The sequence below is a fragment of the Ovis aries genome, chromosome 16 (genome assembly GCF_016772045.2).
Source record: "Ovis aries strain OAR_USU_Benz2616 breed Rambouillet chromosome 16, ARS-UI_Ramb_v3.0, whole genome shotgun sequence".
Taxonomy (NCBI): Eukaryota; Metazoa; Chordata; class Mammalia; order Artiodactyla; family Bovidae; genus Ovis; species Ovis aries.
Window position 1 is genome coordinate 10,078,713 of NC_056069.1, and position 16,544 is coordinate 10,095,256.

The 16,544-nt window shown below is 43.0% G+C and overlaps 1 protein-coding gene and 1 long non-coding RNA gene across 2 annotated transcripts in view; both read right to left on the bottom strand.

Moving 5' to 3' along the window:
* The window catches only part of MCCC2 (methylcrotonyl-CoA carboxylase subunit 2), a 78,802-nt gene that overhangs the window by 37,871 nt on the left and 24,387 nt on the right, over positions 1 to 16,544 (bottom strand). The gene's annotated exons all lie outside the window — the stretch shown is intronic.
* Positions 1,583 to 14,947, bottom strand: LOC132657912 (uncharacterized). The gene is made up of 3 exons (XR_009596711.1): positions 14,676 to 14,947; positions 1,961 to 2,018; positions 1,583 to 1,626 (listed from the first exon to the last, which is right to left on the bottom strand). It is a non-coding gene; the product is annotated as an uncharacterized LOC132657912 (long non-coding RNA).

The window sequence follows — 16,544 nt, forward strand, 5'->3', positions numbered from 1 at the left end:
AAACAATATGGAGCAAAAGGAGAGCAAAGTGGAGCAACGGCCAGTGAGTAGTGTTCTGAGACCAAGAATTGGCGGGGCGGGGGGTGGGGTGAAGGAGACAAAGAAAGACGAGTCATTTTGTCAAAATGTCGTAAGACAAAAATGAGGGAAATGAAACTGAATGCCATTCTGCCATCTCAGGATGGAGAGAAAAGATGTATCAATTTAGCAAAAGGTCTCTCAAGTGAATAGCTGACAAATTATCAGCACATCTAGTCAGGGAATTTTACCACATTCCTTTTCTTGGGCTCTAAAATCACTGCAGACGGTGACTGCAGCCATGAAATTAAAAGATATTCGCTTCTTGGAAGAAAATTATGGCAAACCTAGATGGCGTATTAAAAAGCAGAGACATCACTTTGCCAACAAAGGTCAGTATAATCAAAGCTACGCTTTTTCCAGTAGTCATGTAAGGATGTGAGAGCTGGACCATAAAGAAGGCTGAGCACCAAAGAATTGATTCTTTCCCTGGTAAAGAATTCACCTGCAGTGCGGGAGACCTGGATTCGATCCCTGGGTTGGGAAGATCCCCTGAAGAAGGGAACAGCTACCCGCTCCAGTATTCTGACCTGGAGAAGTCCATGGACTGTATAGTTCATGGGGTTGCAAAGAATCGGACATGGCTGAGCGACTTTCACTTTCGAACTGTGGTGCTGGAGAAGGCTCTTGAGAGTCCCTTGGACAGCAAGGTGATCAAACCAGTCAATCCTAAAGGAAATCAACCCTGACTGTTCATTGGAGGACTGATACTGAAGCTGAAGCTCCAATATTTTGACCATCTGATGCAAAGAGCCAACTTGTTGGAAAACACCTTGATGCTGGGAAAGATTGAGGGCAGGAGGAGAAGGGGGCGACAGAAGATAAGATGGTTAGATGGCATCAACGACTCAGTGGACATGAGTTTGAGCAAAGTGAAAGATAGGAAGGACAGGGAAGCCTGGCATGCTGTGGTCCATGGGGTCACAAAGAGTCAGACATGACTGAGAGACTGAAAAACGACAAAGAACACTTCAGATGCCTTTTCTCTGCAGAAGCTCTATAATCAAGGAAATCAACAATCCACTTCTCCAAAGCCAGAGAAGATATCACAAACATATAAGAGAAGACCTTTGCTAAGGAATGGGTAGGAGACTGTGGCAGGTGGCTTCTAAAACACCCCTCACCCCGCTTCATCATCCTAGACTCTTGGTATTCACATCCTGTATGACCGCATTGCCTTGAGTGCGTGGTGGATCTGGTGATATGCCTCTAACAAATGGAATATGGCGAGTGATGGGACATCACTGCTGTGCCCAGGGTATGGAAGACCATGTCTTCCGTCTTGCTGGCCCTCTCTCTTGCCCACCTGCTTGCACACTCTAATGCAGCAGCTGACATGCTGTGATGTGCTGTATGGAGAGCCCCACAATAGGAAAGAACCTACAACAGCTCAAAAGGAGCTAAGAAAGGCCTGCAGAGGACTGAATCCTGTCATCAGCCAGTGATACGGGGTGGAGCCTTGAGAGGATGCCGTCAGTCACGTGATCCAGCTAAGCGCAGAGCTCCAAGATCCAGCTAAGCTGTGCTCAGACCCTGAATCCATAGAAACTGCAAGACAATAAGCATTGTTGTTTTAAACTGCTATGTCTGGGGATAATTTGTTCTGCAGTAATGGAGAACTAACACAGAGATCAAAAACCATCTCCCTCATGTGACTGCACCTGAGGCACATCTAAAGACCTGGGATAATCCGTGCTTGAAGTGCTTTGCTGCTGTTGCTCTTTAAGTGTCTGTGAACTGTTCCTCTGGTCCAGAGGTGGGACACAGACCAGCACTAGCACTCTGTACCACCCTGGAGAGTGATGAGAAACCAAGGGAAAGACAGGGGTAAACTGAAGCCATTATGCTAAGTGAAAGAAACCAGTCACAGAGGACCACTTACTGTGCAATTCCATCACACAATGTCCAGAAGAGGCACATCCACAGGCTACCTGGAGGGACTGAGTTAAAAAATGAGATTAACTGCCAGTGGGTGTGGCATTTCCTTCTGGACTCATAAAGTTGTCTAAAGCTGATTCAAGCCTGTAAATATCCTAAAAGCCACTGAATTTACAAATTAAATGAGTAATTGTATAGTATGCGAAATATATCTCAATAAATTACTTTTCTATTAAACTTATAAAATTAAAACAAAACACAAGAGTTAGAGTTACTAAGTACATCAGTTCAGTTCAGTTCAGTCGCTCAGTCGTGTCCGACTTTGCGACCCCATGAATCGTAGCACGCCAGGCCTCCCTGTCCGTCACCAACTCCCGGAGTTCACTCAGACTCATGTCCATCAAGTCGGTGATGCCATCCAGCCATCTCATCCTCTGTCGTCCCCTTCTCCTCCTGCCCCCAATCCCTCCCAGCATCAGAGTCTTTTCCAATGAGTCAACTCTTCCCATGAGGTGGCCAAAGCACTAGAGTTTCAGCTTTAGCATCTGGATTGGTTGGATCTCCTTGCAGTCCAAGGGACTCTCAGGAGTCTTCTCCAACACCACAGTTCAAAAGCATCAATTCTTCGGTGCTTAGCCTTCTTCACAGTCCAACTCTCACATCCATACATGACCACAGGAAAAACCATAGCCTTGACTAGACGGATCTTAGTCGGCAAAGTAATGTCTCTGCTTTTGAATATGCTATCGAGGTTGGTCATAACTTTTTTTCCAAGGAGTAAGCGTCTTTTAACTTCATGGCTCCAATCACCATCTGCAGTGATTTTGGAGCCCCCAAAAATAAAGTCTGACACTACAGAAGAACTGTACAAAAAAGATCTTCACGACCAAGATAATCATGATGTTGTGATCACTAGTCTAGAGCCAGACATCCTGGAATGTGAAGTCAAGTGGACCTTAGAAAGCATCACTATGAACAAAGCTAGTGGAGGTGATGGAATCCCAGTTGAGCTGTTTCAAATCCTGAAAGATGATGCTGTGAAAGTGCTGCATTCAATATGCCAGCAAATTTGGAAAACTCAGCAGTAGCCACAGGACTGGAAAAGGTCAGCTTTCATTCCAATCCCAAAGAAAGGCAATGCCAAAGAATGCTCAAACTACCGCACAATTGCACTCATCTCATACATTAGAAAAGTAATGCTCAAAATTCTCCAAGCCAGGCTTCAGCAATACGTGAACCATGAACTTCCAGATGTTGAAACTGGTTTTAGAAAAGGCAGAGGAACCAGAGATCAAATTGCCAACATCCTCTGGATCATTGAAAAGGCAAGAGAGTTCCAGAAAACATCTATTTCTGCTTTATTGACTATGCCAAAGCCTTTGACTGTGTGGATCACAATAAACTGTGGACAATTCTGAAAGAGATGGGAATACAGACCACCTGACCTGCCTCTTGAGAAATCTGTATGCAGGTCAGGAAGCAACAGTTAGAACTGGACATGGAACAACAGACTGGTTCCAAATAGGAAAAGGAGGACGTCAAGGCTGTATATTGTCACCCTGCTTATTTAACTTATATGCAGAGAACATCATGAGAAACGCTGGGCTGGAAGAAACACAAGCTGGAATCAAGACTGCTGGGAGAAATATCAATAACCTCAGATATGCAGATTACACCACCCTTATGGCAGAAAGTGAAGAGGAACTAAAAGCCTCTTGATGAAAGTGAGAGTGAAAAAGTTGGCTTAAAGCTCAACATTCAGAAAATGAAGATCATGGCATCCGGTCCCATCACTTCATGGGAAATAGATATAAGAATCAATATTCTCATATCTTTCATCAGTAACAAAGAGAGGCTATTCTAGTTCTAAGCATCCAACACAAAACTTAATATCACTAAGGCAAATTCTGAAAATAGAAATAAAAGAACACAGTGAAGGCACCACTGTCACACAACCTCCTCTTCTGTATTTAATTCTGAGTCCTTCACTCACTCACAAAATAAGAGTCAGCGTGCACCGAGAGCTCTGCCTCTGTGCCTACCGCTGTTTCTCACAGACTGTGGGGATCCCAGGGCCCAAACAGCACCAAGGACTTTCCAGGCCCCAAAGCATTTGTCCAGAGTACAGTGAAGACCTTACACGGGGCCACACTGAACAAATGATCCAGAACCCCAGAAAGGAGATTCTGCTGCCTTCTCTACTAAGAGGACACTAAAAGGACATAAGGAAGCTCTGTGGCCATAAACCGTTCGGGCCACACTCAGCACAGGTCTGGCTGTGTGGGTGTCAGCAGAGACATCACAGCACCCTCATCTGCATCAGAACGCCAGACCTCCAGCCACTCCACTGCGAGGCCACTATCCACTCCTTCACCTTTGAGCTGGGCCTGCTCTGTGACACAGACAAACCAAGAGATCCCTCTTGCAGGGTTGGCAGGGCCATGGCGACTCACAAACTTGAATCGAGAGCAAGAGAACAGCAAGGGGCTAAGGATGACGTGTAACTGACAGTAACAGTCCTCGTCATCACTGCCACGGGCAGCACAGCAAAAGCTGTCAGTGAAAGGAAACGAGAGGCTAAAGAACAGAGGGAAGAGGCTGGAAAAACTTTAGACAAACTTTCATTACCCTCCAGGCCTTGCCTGCACAAACAGAAACTGGTTGTCATTGCACCAAAAACAAATTACATATTGTAGGTCAGCAGCCTGCCCTGTGGACGGGGTCTCTGAGATGAAGTCAAGAGGTTTTACATCTAATTCTGAGAAGCTGCGTGAACCCTAGACCTCCATCTTTCCACTGAAAAATTGCAGAAGACCATGCAGTTCAAAGGCTCTCTCTGATAAATGTAACAGAACCTGGGGACAGAGATTTTCAGCTGCTTGATGGAAAAGCCATTAAACTATCATTCTTTTTAATCTCTCATCTTTTTCCTTTCAAAGTAATGTAGAAAGCAAATACTGCTGGTATCACACTATTTGCTTCTATCCTTGGGTGGGGAAGATCCCCTGGAGAAGGAAATGGCAACACACTCCAGTATTTTTGCCTGGAAAATTCCACGGACAGAGGAGCCTGGCAGGCTACAGTCCATGGAGCCACAAAGAGTAGGACACGACTGAGCACAAGGCACCTAAAGAGTTACCATTAAAAAGATAAAAGCCATAATACACACATATCAAGTCAATAGCTGTCTAGAATATAAGAATATTATCAACTAAACCATCTGATCACACTGTTGATCCTAGAACATGCATGCTTATCTGTGCCCAGTGGATAGGATGAAATCTACACAGAAAACAAAAAATCCACCTTACCCAGAACATTCTGCTTCTTCCCCAAGCTTTTTATCAGAGAACTTCAAAACAATCAAACAGAGTGGTTACTTCTACCCCTGACCCTGCCTGGTTTCATGAGCAGGTTCAAGTGCATTTAAAAAATAATACTCAGTGTTTATCCTAACTAAGACCCTCAAAACATTTACCAAGGTCTGAAGCAAATAAAATAAATTACAAAAATAATAAGCTAAGCCAAAAGGGATAAGAAGGAAATGGTAAGAAAAAGAGGAAAGTAAGGACATTTGAGAATAACTTCAGGTACATCTCCAAAAAGAAGAAGGGGCAGAAATACAAAGAAGAAAAAAGGAAGAAAGGCCTGAGGAGCTGCAACTAGCATGGCTAGGTGAATAACACCTATGTCAGAAGAAAAAACTGTTAATAAAAACAAATACTTGTTGCTGGTGTAGTAAGGATCACAGTAAAACAAGGAAGAGAATTAATGCATCAGAGCTAAGATCAGTCCAGACTAGACTCTCACTAGACTATAAAAATTAATGGTAATGTAAGATCTGAAGAAAATAAACACCAAGATCCCACTTCTGAAGAGAACTCTAAGTCTCACACTTAAAAAGTTAGCAAAGCGGGAGCCACAAAAGAAAGTAAAGACTAATGGACACCAATATGCCAAGTCTTTAAACTTCAAAAACAAATCAGGGGTCCTAAAACCTATGAGAAAGTAAGGAAAAATGAAACAGAAGACAATACAGAGTGTATCTAGTTAACTGTTTTTTCTCGAGTGCAAAAACAAAATTATTGGACCTGGAAGATCTGTAGGAATCTAGTCACATCTTTACAGCTGCAAAATATAGGACATAACAGAGATATTGTTGTACAGAGACATACTTCTTAGAAACGGAAAAATGGGTTTAAAATGGTCAAGGTTAATACGACTAAACAAAAACCAATTTTGGGGAGGAAAACAAGAATTGCACCAACACAGAAAGTTAGTGCTCACTGGGCTTCCCAGGTGGCTCAGTGGTAAAGAATCCACCTGCCAGTACAGGAGACACAGCAGATGGGGGTCGATTCCTCTGTTGGGAAGAGCCCCTGGAGAAGGAAATGGCAACCAACTCCAGTATTCTTGCCTGGAGAATCCCATGGACAGAGGAGCTGGTGGGCTTCAGTCCACAGGGTTGCCAAGAGTCAGACACAGCAGACCACAATTGCTCACTATCAAAATGCATGTATATAACATTACTGCATGGAGAAGGCAATGGCAACCCACTCCAGTGTTCTTGCCTGGAGAATCCCAGGGACGGCGGAGCCTGGTGGGCTGCCGTCTACAGGGCAGCACAGAGTCGGCCACGACTGAAGCGACGTAGCAGCAGCAGCAGCAACATAACTGCAATTACAATAGTGACTTCTTTATGCAGTAAAATAAAAAAAATAAAATACAGTAAATAATGAAACATGGGATTTTCCAGATGGTGCAGTGGTAGAAGAATCTGCCTGCCAATGATTAAAACACAGGAAACAGAACCACTTTATAGCCATTAAGAGTTTCACTCTTTTAATAAATTATTCAGTTCAGTTCAGTTCAGTTCAGTCGCTCAGTCGTGTCCGACTCTTTGTGACCCCATGAATCGCAGCACATCAGGCCTCCCTGTCCATCACCAACTCCTGCAGTTCACTCAGACTCACGTCCATCGAGTCAGTGATGCCATCCAGCCATCTCATCCTCTCTCGTCCCCTTCTCCTCCTGCCCCCAATCCCTCCCAGCATCAAAGTCTTTTCCAATGAGTCAACTCTTCGCATAAGGTGGCCAAAGTACTAGAGTTTCAGCTTCAGCATCATTCCCTCCAAAGAAGTCCCAGGGCTGATCTCCTTCAGAATGGACTGGTTGGATCTCCTTGCAGTCCAAGGGACTCTCAGGAGTCTTCTCCAACACCACAGTTCAAAAGCACCAATTCTTCGGCGCTCAGCTTTCTTCACAGTCCAACTCTCACATCCATACATGACCACAGGAAAAACCATAGCCCTGACTAGATGGACCTTTGTTGGAAAAGTAATGTCTCTGCTTTTAAATATGCTATCTATTAGGTAGACAAATAAATGTGTTGGGATGTAAATAATCCAATATTGTCTCCAGTCCCAAATGGCATAGAGTTTAGTAAGGGAAATTAGTCAGGATATGTCTAGATAAAAGGGATAAATGCCACTAGTAAGGCAAAGTGCAAGAATTACAGGAGTTGGGTGAAGAAAAGGTTACTTCCAGTAAGGGATTCTTGGAAGTTTTCCTGGAAAAAGTGGCATCTAAGATGGACTTTGTAAAAATGGGTTAGAGACAGATCAATCCATTTGGATTAGGGCAAAGAGGGCTCAGTGGATCTGAGCAGAAACTCATAAAGACCATGGTACATATGAAAAACAGCAAGCGGTTCAGACTCATGGGAGTTTACATTGCATGAGCCATAAAGCTAGCACGTTAGGCTGGAACCAGATCACACGAGGTCTTAAGTGTCAGGCTACAAAGTTTGGTCTGAAAAAGGGGAACAAGATAAAGAATAACCCTGTAGTCATGTGTAATTTCACTGTGTAATCACAAGGTATTTGATTTAGGTCATACCTAAATGGCCTAATGGCTTTGCCTACTTTCTTCAATTTAAGTCTGAATTTGGCAACAAGGAGTTCATGATCTGAGCCATAGTCAGCTCCCAGTCTTGTTTTGTTGACTGTACAGAGCTTCTCCATCTTCAGCTGCAAAGAATATAATCAATCTGATTTCAGTGTTGACCATCTGGTGATGTCCATGTGCAGAGTTATCTCTTGTGTTGTTCGCAGAGGGTGTTTGCTATGACCAGTGCGTTCTCTTGGCAAAACTCTGTGAGCCTTTGTCCTGCTTCATTTTGTACTCCAAGACCAAACTCACTTGTTATGCCAGTTATCTCTTGATTACCTACTTTTGCATTCCAGTCCCATATGATGAAAACGACATTTTGTGTGTGTGTGTGTGTTAATTCTAGAGAGTCTTGTAGGTCTTCGAAGAACCGTTCAGCTTCTTTGCATTAGTGGTTGGGGCATAGACTTGGATTACTGTGACACTGAATGGTTTGCCTTGGAAACAAACAGAGATCACTCAGTTGTTTTTGAGATTGCACCCAAGTACTGCATTTTGGCCTCCTCTGTCAACTATGAGGGCTATTCCACTTCTTGTAAGGGATTCTTATCCACAGTAGTAGATGTAATGGTTATCTGAATTAATTCTCCCATTCCAGTCCATTTTAGTTCACTGATTCCTAAAATGTAGATGTTCATTCTTGCCACCTCTTGTTTGACCACTTCCAATTTACCTTGATTCATGGACCTAACATTCCAGGTTCCTATGCAATATTGTTCTTTATACTATCGGACTTTACTTTCACCATCAGACACACCCACAACTGGGCACTGTTTCCACTTTGGCAGAGGCAGAAGATATTAAGAAGAGGTGGTAAGAATACACAGAAGAACTATACAAAACAGATCTTCACGTTCCAGATAACCACAATGGTGTGATCACTAACCTAGAGCCAGACATCCTGGAATGTGAAGTCAAGTGGTCCTTATGAAGCATCATTACAAACAAAGCTAATAGAGGTGATGAAATTTCAGTTGAGCTATTTCAAATCCTGAAAGATGATGCTGTGAAAGTGCTGCACTCAATATGCCAGCAAATTTGGAAAACTCAGCAGTGGCCACAGGACTGGAAATGGTCAGCTTTCATCCCATGCCAAAGAAGGGCGATGCCAAAGAATGCTCAAACTACCACACAATTGCACTCATCTCACACGCTAACAAAGTAATGCTCAAAATTCTCCATGCCAGAATTCAACAGTATGTGAACTGAGAACTTCCAGATGTTCAAAGTGGTTTTAGAAAAGGCAAAGGAACCAGAGATCAAACTGTCAACATCCATTGGATCATAGAAAAAGGGAAAGAATTCCAGAAAAACATCTACATTTGCTTCACTGACTACACCAAAGCCTTTGACTACGTGGATCACAACAAACTGGAAAATTCTTAAAGAGATGGGAATACCAGACAACCTTACCTGCATCCTGAAAAACCTGTATGCAGGTCAAGAAGCAACAGTTAGAACTGGACATGGGACAGTGGACTGGTTCCAAACTGGAAAAGGAGTATGTCAAGGCTGTGTACTGTCATTCTGCTTATTTAACCTATATGCAGAGTATATCATGCAAAATGCCAGGCTAGATGAAGCACAAGCTGGAATCAAGATTGCCGGGAGAAATCTCAATAACCTCAGATATGCAGATGACACCACCCTCATGGTAGAAAATGAAAAGTAACTAAAGAGCCTCTTGATGAAAGTGAAAGAGGAGAGTAAAAAAAGTTGGCTTAAAGCTCAACATTCAGAAAATGAAGATCATGGCATCTGGTCCCATCACTTCATGGCAAATAGATGGGGAAACAATGGAAGCAGTGACAGTTTAATTTCTTGGGCTCTAAAATCACTGCAGATGGTGACTGCAGCCATGAAATTAAAGGATGTTTGCTCCTTGGAAGAAAAGCTACGACAAGCCTATACAGCATGTTAAAAAGCAGAAACATTTCTTTTTCAACAAAAGTCTGTGTAGTCAAAGCTATGGTTTTTCCAGTAGTCATGTATGGATGTGAGAGCTGGACCGTAAGAAAGGCTGAGCACCGAAGGATTGATGCTTTTGAACTGGATGTTGAGGAAGACTCTTGAGTGTCCCTTGGACAGCAAGAAGATCAAACTAGTCAATCCTAAACGAAATCAGTTCTGAATATTCATTGGCAGGATGGATGCTAAAGCTGAAGCTCCAGTACTTTGGCCACCTGATGCCAAGAGCTGACTCATTAGAAAAGACCCTGATTCTGGGAAAGACTGAAGCCATGAGGAGAAGGGGATGGCAGAGTACAAGACAGTTGTATGGCATCACCAACTCAATGGACATGAGTTTGAGCAAGCTCCAGATGCTGAAGGACAAGGAAGCTTGGCGTGCTGCAGTCCATGGGGTCACAAAGAGTCTGACACAACTGAGCGACTGAACAACAACATTTTATATAGACAGAAAAGACCTGAACTATCTATGGTAAAGACAGAACACACTGGTCACAGCAAACACGCTCTTCCAGCAACACAGGAGAAGACACATGGACGTCACCAGATGGTCAACACCGAAATCAGTCTGATTATATTCTTTGCAGCCAAAGATGGACAAGCTCTATACAGTCAGCAAAACAAGACCAGGGGCTGACTGTGGCTCAGATCATGAACTCCTTATTGCCAAATTCAGACTTAAATTGAAGAAAGTAGGAAAAACCACTAGACCATTCAGGTATGACCTCAATCAAATCCCTTATGATTATACAGTGGAAGTGAGAAATAGATTTAAGGGACTAGATCTGATAGAGTGCCTGATGAACTATGGAATGAGGTTCATGACACTGTACTGGAGACAGGGATCAAGACCATCTCCATGGAAAAGAAATGCAAAAAAGCAAAATGGCTGTTTGGGGAGGCCTTACAAATAGCTGTGAAAAGAAGAGAGGTGAAAAGCAAAGGAGAAAAGGAAAGATATAAGCAACTGAATGCAGAGTACCAGAGAATAGCAAGGAGAGATAAGAAAGCCTTCCTCAGCCATCAATGCAAAGAAATAGAGGAAAAGAACAGAATGGGAAAGACTAGAGATCTCTTCAAGAAAATTAGAGATACCAAGAGAACATTTCACGCAAAGATGGGCTCGATAAAGGACAGAAATGGTATGGACCTAACAGAAGCAGAAGAGGTGGCAAGAATACATGGAATAACTGCACAAAAAAAGATCTTCACGACCAAGATAATCATGATGGTGTGATCACTCACCTAGAGCCAGACATCTTGGAATGTGAAGTCAAGTGGACCTTAGAAAGCATCATACAAACAAAGCTCGTGGAGGTGATGGAATTCCAGTTGAGCTCTTTCAAACCCTGAAAGATGATGCTGTTAAAGTGCTGCACTCAATCTGCCAGCAAATTTGGAAAACTCAGCAGTAGCCACAGGACTGAAAAAGATCAGTTTTCATTCCAATCCCAAAAAAAGGCAGTTCCAAAGAATGCTCAAACTATCACACAATTGCATTCATCTCACACACTAGAAAAGTAATGCTCAAAATTCTCCAAGCCAGGCTTCAGCAATACGTGAACCGTGAACTTCCAGATGTTCAAGCTGGTTTTAGAAAAGGCAGAGGAACCAGATTTCAAATTGCCAACATCCTCTGGATCACAGAAAAAGCAAGAGGGTTCCAGAAAGAAAGAAAGTGAAGTCGCTCAGTTGTGCCCAACTCTTTGCGACCACATGGACAGTAGCCTGCACCAAGCTCCTCCATCCATGAGATTTTCAAGGCAAGAGTACTGGAGTGGGTTGCCATTTCCTTCTCTAGGGAATCTTCCCAACCCAGGGATTGAATCCAGGTTTCTCGCATTGTAGACAGACAATTTACCTCCAGAGAGTTCCAAAAAAACATCTATTTCTGCTTTATTGACTATGCCAAAGCCTTTGACTGTGTGGATCACAACACACTGTGGAAAATTCTGAAAGAGATGGGAATACCAGACCACCTGACCTGCCTCTTGAGAAACCTGTATGCAGGTCAGGAAGCAATAGATAGAACTGGACATGAAACAACAGACTGGTTCCAAATAGGAAAAGGAGTACATCAAGGCTGTATATTGTCACCCTGCTTAATTTATATGCAGAGTACATCATGAGAAACACTGGGCTGGAAGAAGCACAAGCTAGAATCAAGATTGCTGGGAGAAATATCAATAACCTCAGATATGCAGATGACACCACCCTTATGGCAGAAAGTGAAGAGGAACTAAAAAGCCTCTTGATGAAAGTGAAAGAGGAGAGTGAAAAAGTTGGCTTAAAGCTCAACATTCAGAAAACTAAGATCATGGCATCTGGTCCCATCACTTCATGGGAAATAGATGGGGAAACAGTGGAAACAGTGACAGACTTTATTTTGGGGGGCTCCAAAATCACTGATGCAGATGGTGATTGCAGCCATGAAATTAAAAGACACTTACTTCTTGGAAAGAAAGTTATGACCAACCTAGATAGCATACTTAAAAGCAGAGACATTACTTTGCCAACAAAGGTCCGTCTAGTCAAGGCTATGGTTTTTCCAGTGGTCATGTATGGATGTGAGACTTGGACTGTGAAGAAAGCTGAGCACCAAAGAATTGATGCTTTTGAAATGTGGTGCTGGAGAAGACTCTTGAGAGTCCCTTGGACTGCAAGGAGATCCAACCAGTCCATCCTAAAGGAGACCAGTCCTGGGTGTTCATTGGAAGGACTGATGTTGAAGCTGAAACTGCAATACTTTGGCTACCTGATGCAAAGAGTTGACTCACTGGAAAGGACCCCAATGCTGGGAGGGATTGGGGGCAGGAGGAAAAGGGGACGATAGAGGATGAGATGACTGGATGCCATCACTGACTCGATGGACGTGAATCTGAGTGAACTCCAGGAGTTGGTGATGGACACAGAGGCCCAGCGTGCTGCGATTCATGGGGTCGCAAAGAGTCGGACACGACTGAGCTACTGAACTGAACTGAACTGAATGTATTATCTGCTCAGCATCAAAGGAGTACCTAGGGGTACAAAAGTAAGAAAGATTTACCTAAATGGATTAAGCAGGGGAAAAAGCAAAGAAGAGTCAAAGCTGACATCAACGTTTCAATTGTAGGGAAAAGAGCTGGAAGAAAGCACCATCAACAGCACACAGAACACCGGTGAAGGGACATAAATCAGCAGGGAGAGCTAAGTGCACAGGGTCTAGTTGGAGCCTAGGGTACCAGCAGGAAATCCATCCAAACAACAGAACCTTAAGGGTAAATAAGTGGGGGTGGAGGGCAGGCATGTCATAAAATTTTATACACCACTAAGGACAAGCTCTTAGGTGGGGTGGGAGGGTTAAATGAAGAGAGGGGAGGAGGAAACCAGTGGCCTAAAGAGAGAGAACTTCTTCACTGGTGGCCCAGCCAGTAAAGAATCTGCCTGCAATGAGGGAGTCCCATGTTCAATCCCTGGTCCAGCGGAGATCCCCTGGATAAGGAAATGGCAACCCACTCCAGCATTCTTTCCTAGAGAATCCCATGGGCAGAGCAGCCTGGTGGGTCACATGGGGACCCACAGTCCATGTGGTCACAAAGAGTTGGACATAACTGAGCAACTAACACACACACACACACACACACACACACACACACACACACACGGAGAACTTCAGGGAAGGGAAACATGACAAAACCAACAGTCTGTGTGGTCTCAGGAATGAAGATACTGGGCCAAACCGTAAGAAGTCTGGTAACCCAGGGAGGAAGAAAAGCTTCATGGAACAGCAGAAGTGAAAAGATCCTTTTCTTTGGGCCTCATTTCTGGGGGTACTTGTTCTTTAAAAAAAAAAAAATGGAGGGGAAGTCAACAAGATAGAACAGTACTCACAAATACCCTGAGTTTTTCAGTAAAGCTTCAGTGAAGGTAACCAGTTTAGCATTCATATATTGGGGAAAAGACTAGAAGAGGCACCATAGATGCTAGTGTATGATAACAATTAGATTTTTTTAAATTTGACAAGGTTCATAGAATGTAGGGGTACTTCCCCGGTGGTCCATTGGCTAAGACTCCATGCTCCTAATACAGGGGGCCTGAATTAGATCCCTGGTCAGGGAACCAGATCCCATACACCACAACTAAAAGATCCTGTATGCTGCAACTAAGACCCACGCAGTCAAATAAATAAATATTTATTAAAAAAAAAAAAAAATACAGGAAGGCAAACCATAACCACAAACAATCCTACTGGCATGAAACACAAAAAAAACAAACGTTAAAAGAAGAAGCTCAATTAAGGAAATACTGATGTTAAAATTTTTAGGAAATATGGACTTTCCTCTTGGTCCAGCGGTTAAGAATCCACCCGCCAACAGAGGGAACGTGGGTTTGATCCCTGGTCGGAAAGATTTCATATGCCGGGGATCAGCTAAGCCCATGCACCACAACTACTGAGCCCACTCTCTAGAGCCTGTGCTCCACAACAAGAGAAGCTACGGCAACGAGAAGCCCTGGCATGGCACAGCCCAACTGGAGAAGAGTCCCCGCCTGCCGCAACTAGAGAACGCCCACACAGCAGTGAAGACCCAGTGCAGGCAAAAATAAACAAATGAATAAAATTTTTAAAACGTTTTAGGAAACAAAAATTAAATACGCAAACTGAAGGCGTTCAGTCAAATGCCTCAGACATACTATTTTATGATAAGCAGATAATTGCTTATTAAAAATATAGGACACTTTTAATTGTAAAAAGACTCGGTTTTTAAAATACTCTTTAAGCTTCAGGTTCTACAAGAGCAGAGACTCTACCTAGTTTTACTCACCAGTGCAGGGCCTGGCTTAGAGTAGCTTCTCCATAAATATCTGCTGGATGTTGGTTGATGTATTATGTGGTTTCTACAGAGGCTACATGAACCAAAACCCAGAGGACAGAAGCAACATGCAAGGTGGCAGAAGCCTACAGTGGGTTCAGTGTCCACACTCTGGAACCTGTGAATGTGATCTTATTGGGGGGTGAAAGGAGTAGGCTGGGAGGGGTGTGGGGGGGAGGTCTTTGCAGATGTAATTAAGTTAAGGATCTTGAGATAAGATCATTCTGGATTACCCAGGAGTAATCCAGTGATAAGAGGAGGAGACAGGACGCAGAGGAGAAGGCCATGTGAAGACTGAGACAGAGACTGGAGTCATGCGGCCACATGCCAAGGGAACGCCTGGAGCCATCGGAAACCCAAGGAGATGAAGAGTCTTTCTTAGAGCCTTGTGAAGCAGCGTGGCCCTGGTGCTACCTTGATTTCAGACATCTAGCCTCCAGAAATTTCTCCTAAAAGACAAAAGATCACAATAAGAATTTCTTACCAGATAATGGATGGAAGGGCTGACTGTGCAAAAGTGAACAAAGTTGAAGTTTCTGTTTAGACAAACAAAGCACAGAGATAGGCAAGGTCGTCATATAACAGTAATCTGCTAAGTCACTTAGCGGTGTCTGACTCTTTGTGACCCCATGGACTATAGCCCCCCAGGCTCCTCTGTCCATGGACTTTTCCAAGCAAGAATACTGGAGTGGATTGCCATTTCCTTCTCCAGCGGACCTTTCTGGCCCCAGGGATCGAACTTGCATTTCTTAGGTCTCCTGCATTGGCAAGAGGGTTCTTTACCACCAGCGCCACCTGGGAAGCTCACATAACAGTAACAGTAAAATACAGAATAAAAATAACAATACATTGTATTGGTAGAATATAAAGAAGAGATATAATAATTGTAGGTGATGACTAATTAATTAGAGTATTAATAGAAATACTAAAAGTTTAAGAAATTCAATAACAACAACAAAAGACCCAAAGGAATGGCAGCAGTTATTATTAAATATTTCAAACATACAAAAAAGATTAGAGTAAAATAAATATTCTTTACCTAATACCCAGTCTCAATAAATCTTGACATTTGGCTAACTTTACTTCTGAATTTTTTAAAAGAATAAAATATTTCAGATACAGTTGAAGGCTCTACAGACCTCCTACTGGCCTTTTTCTCCTCCCTTCCACCTCAAAAGTAACCACTGTTCTAGAGTTGAGTGTATCTTTCCCATGTACCTATTTAGACACAAATAATAGATTATTTGATATATTTAACATTTGCATACAGAGCAACTGGTTATACATTTACTTTTTTTTAACCCAACATATTCTTTGAGACTTATTTCTATTGATGTATACAATTCTAGTTTGTTCATTTTTTTAAAAATTATTTTTAGTTGGAGGACACTTGTTTTACAATATTGTGCTGGTTTCTGCAATACATCAACATGAATCAGGCATAGGTATACACATGTTCTCTCCTTTTTGAACCTCCCTCCTACCTCCCACCCCATCCCACTCCTCTAGGTTGTCACAGAGCACTGGATTGAGCTCCCTGCATCATACAGCAAATTTTCAGAGGCTATCTAATTTTACATGGTAATGCATATGATTCAATGCTACTCTCTCAATTGTCCTGCCCTCGCCTTTCCACTGTGTCCACAAGTATGTTCTCTATGTCTGCATCTCCAGCGCCGTCTTGCTGACAGGGTCATCAGTACCACCTGTCTAGATTCCGTATCTATATGTTAACATACGATATTTGTCTTTCTCTTTCTAGTTTACCTCTCTCTGTATAATAGGCTCTAGGTTCATCCACCTCATTAAAACTGACTCAAA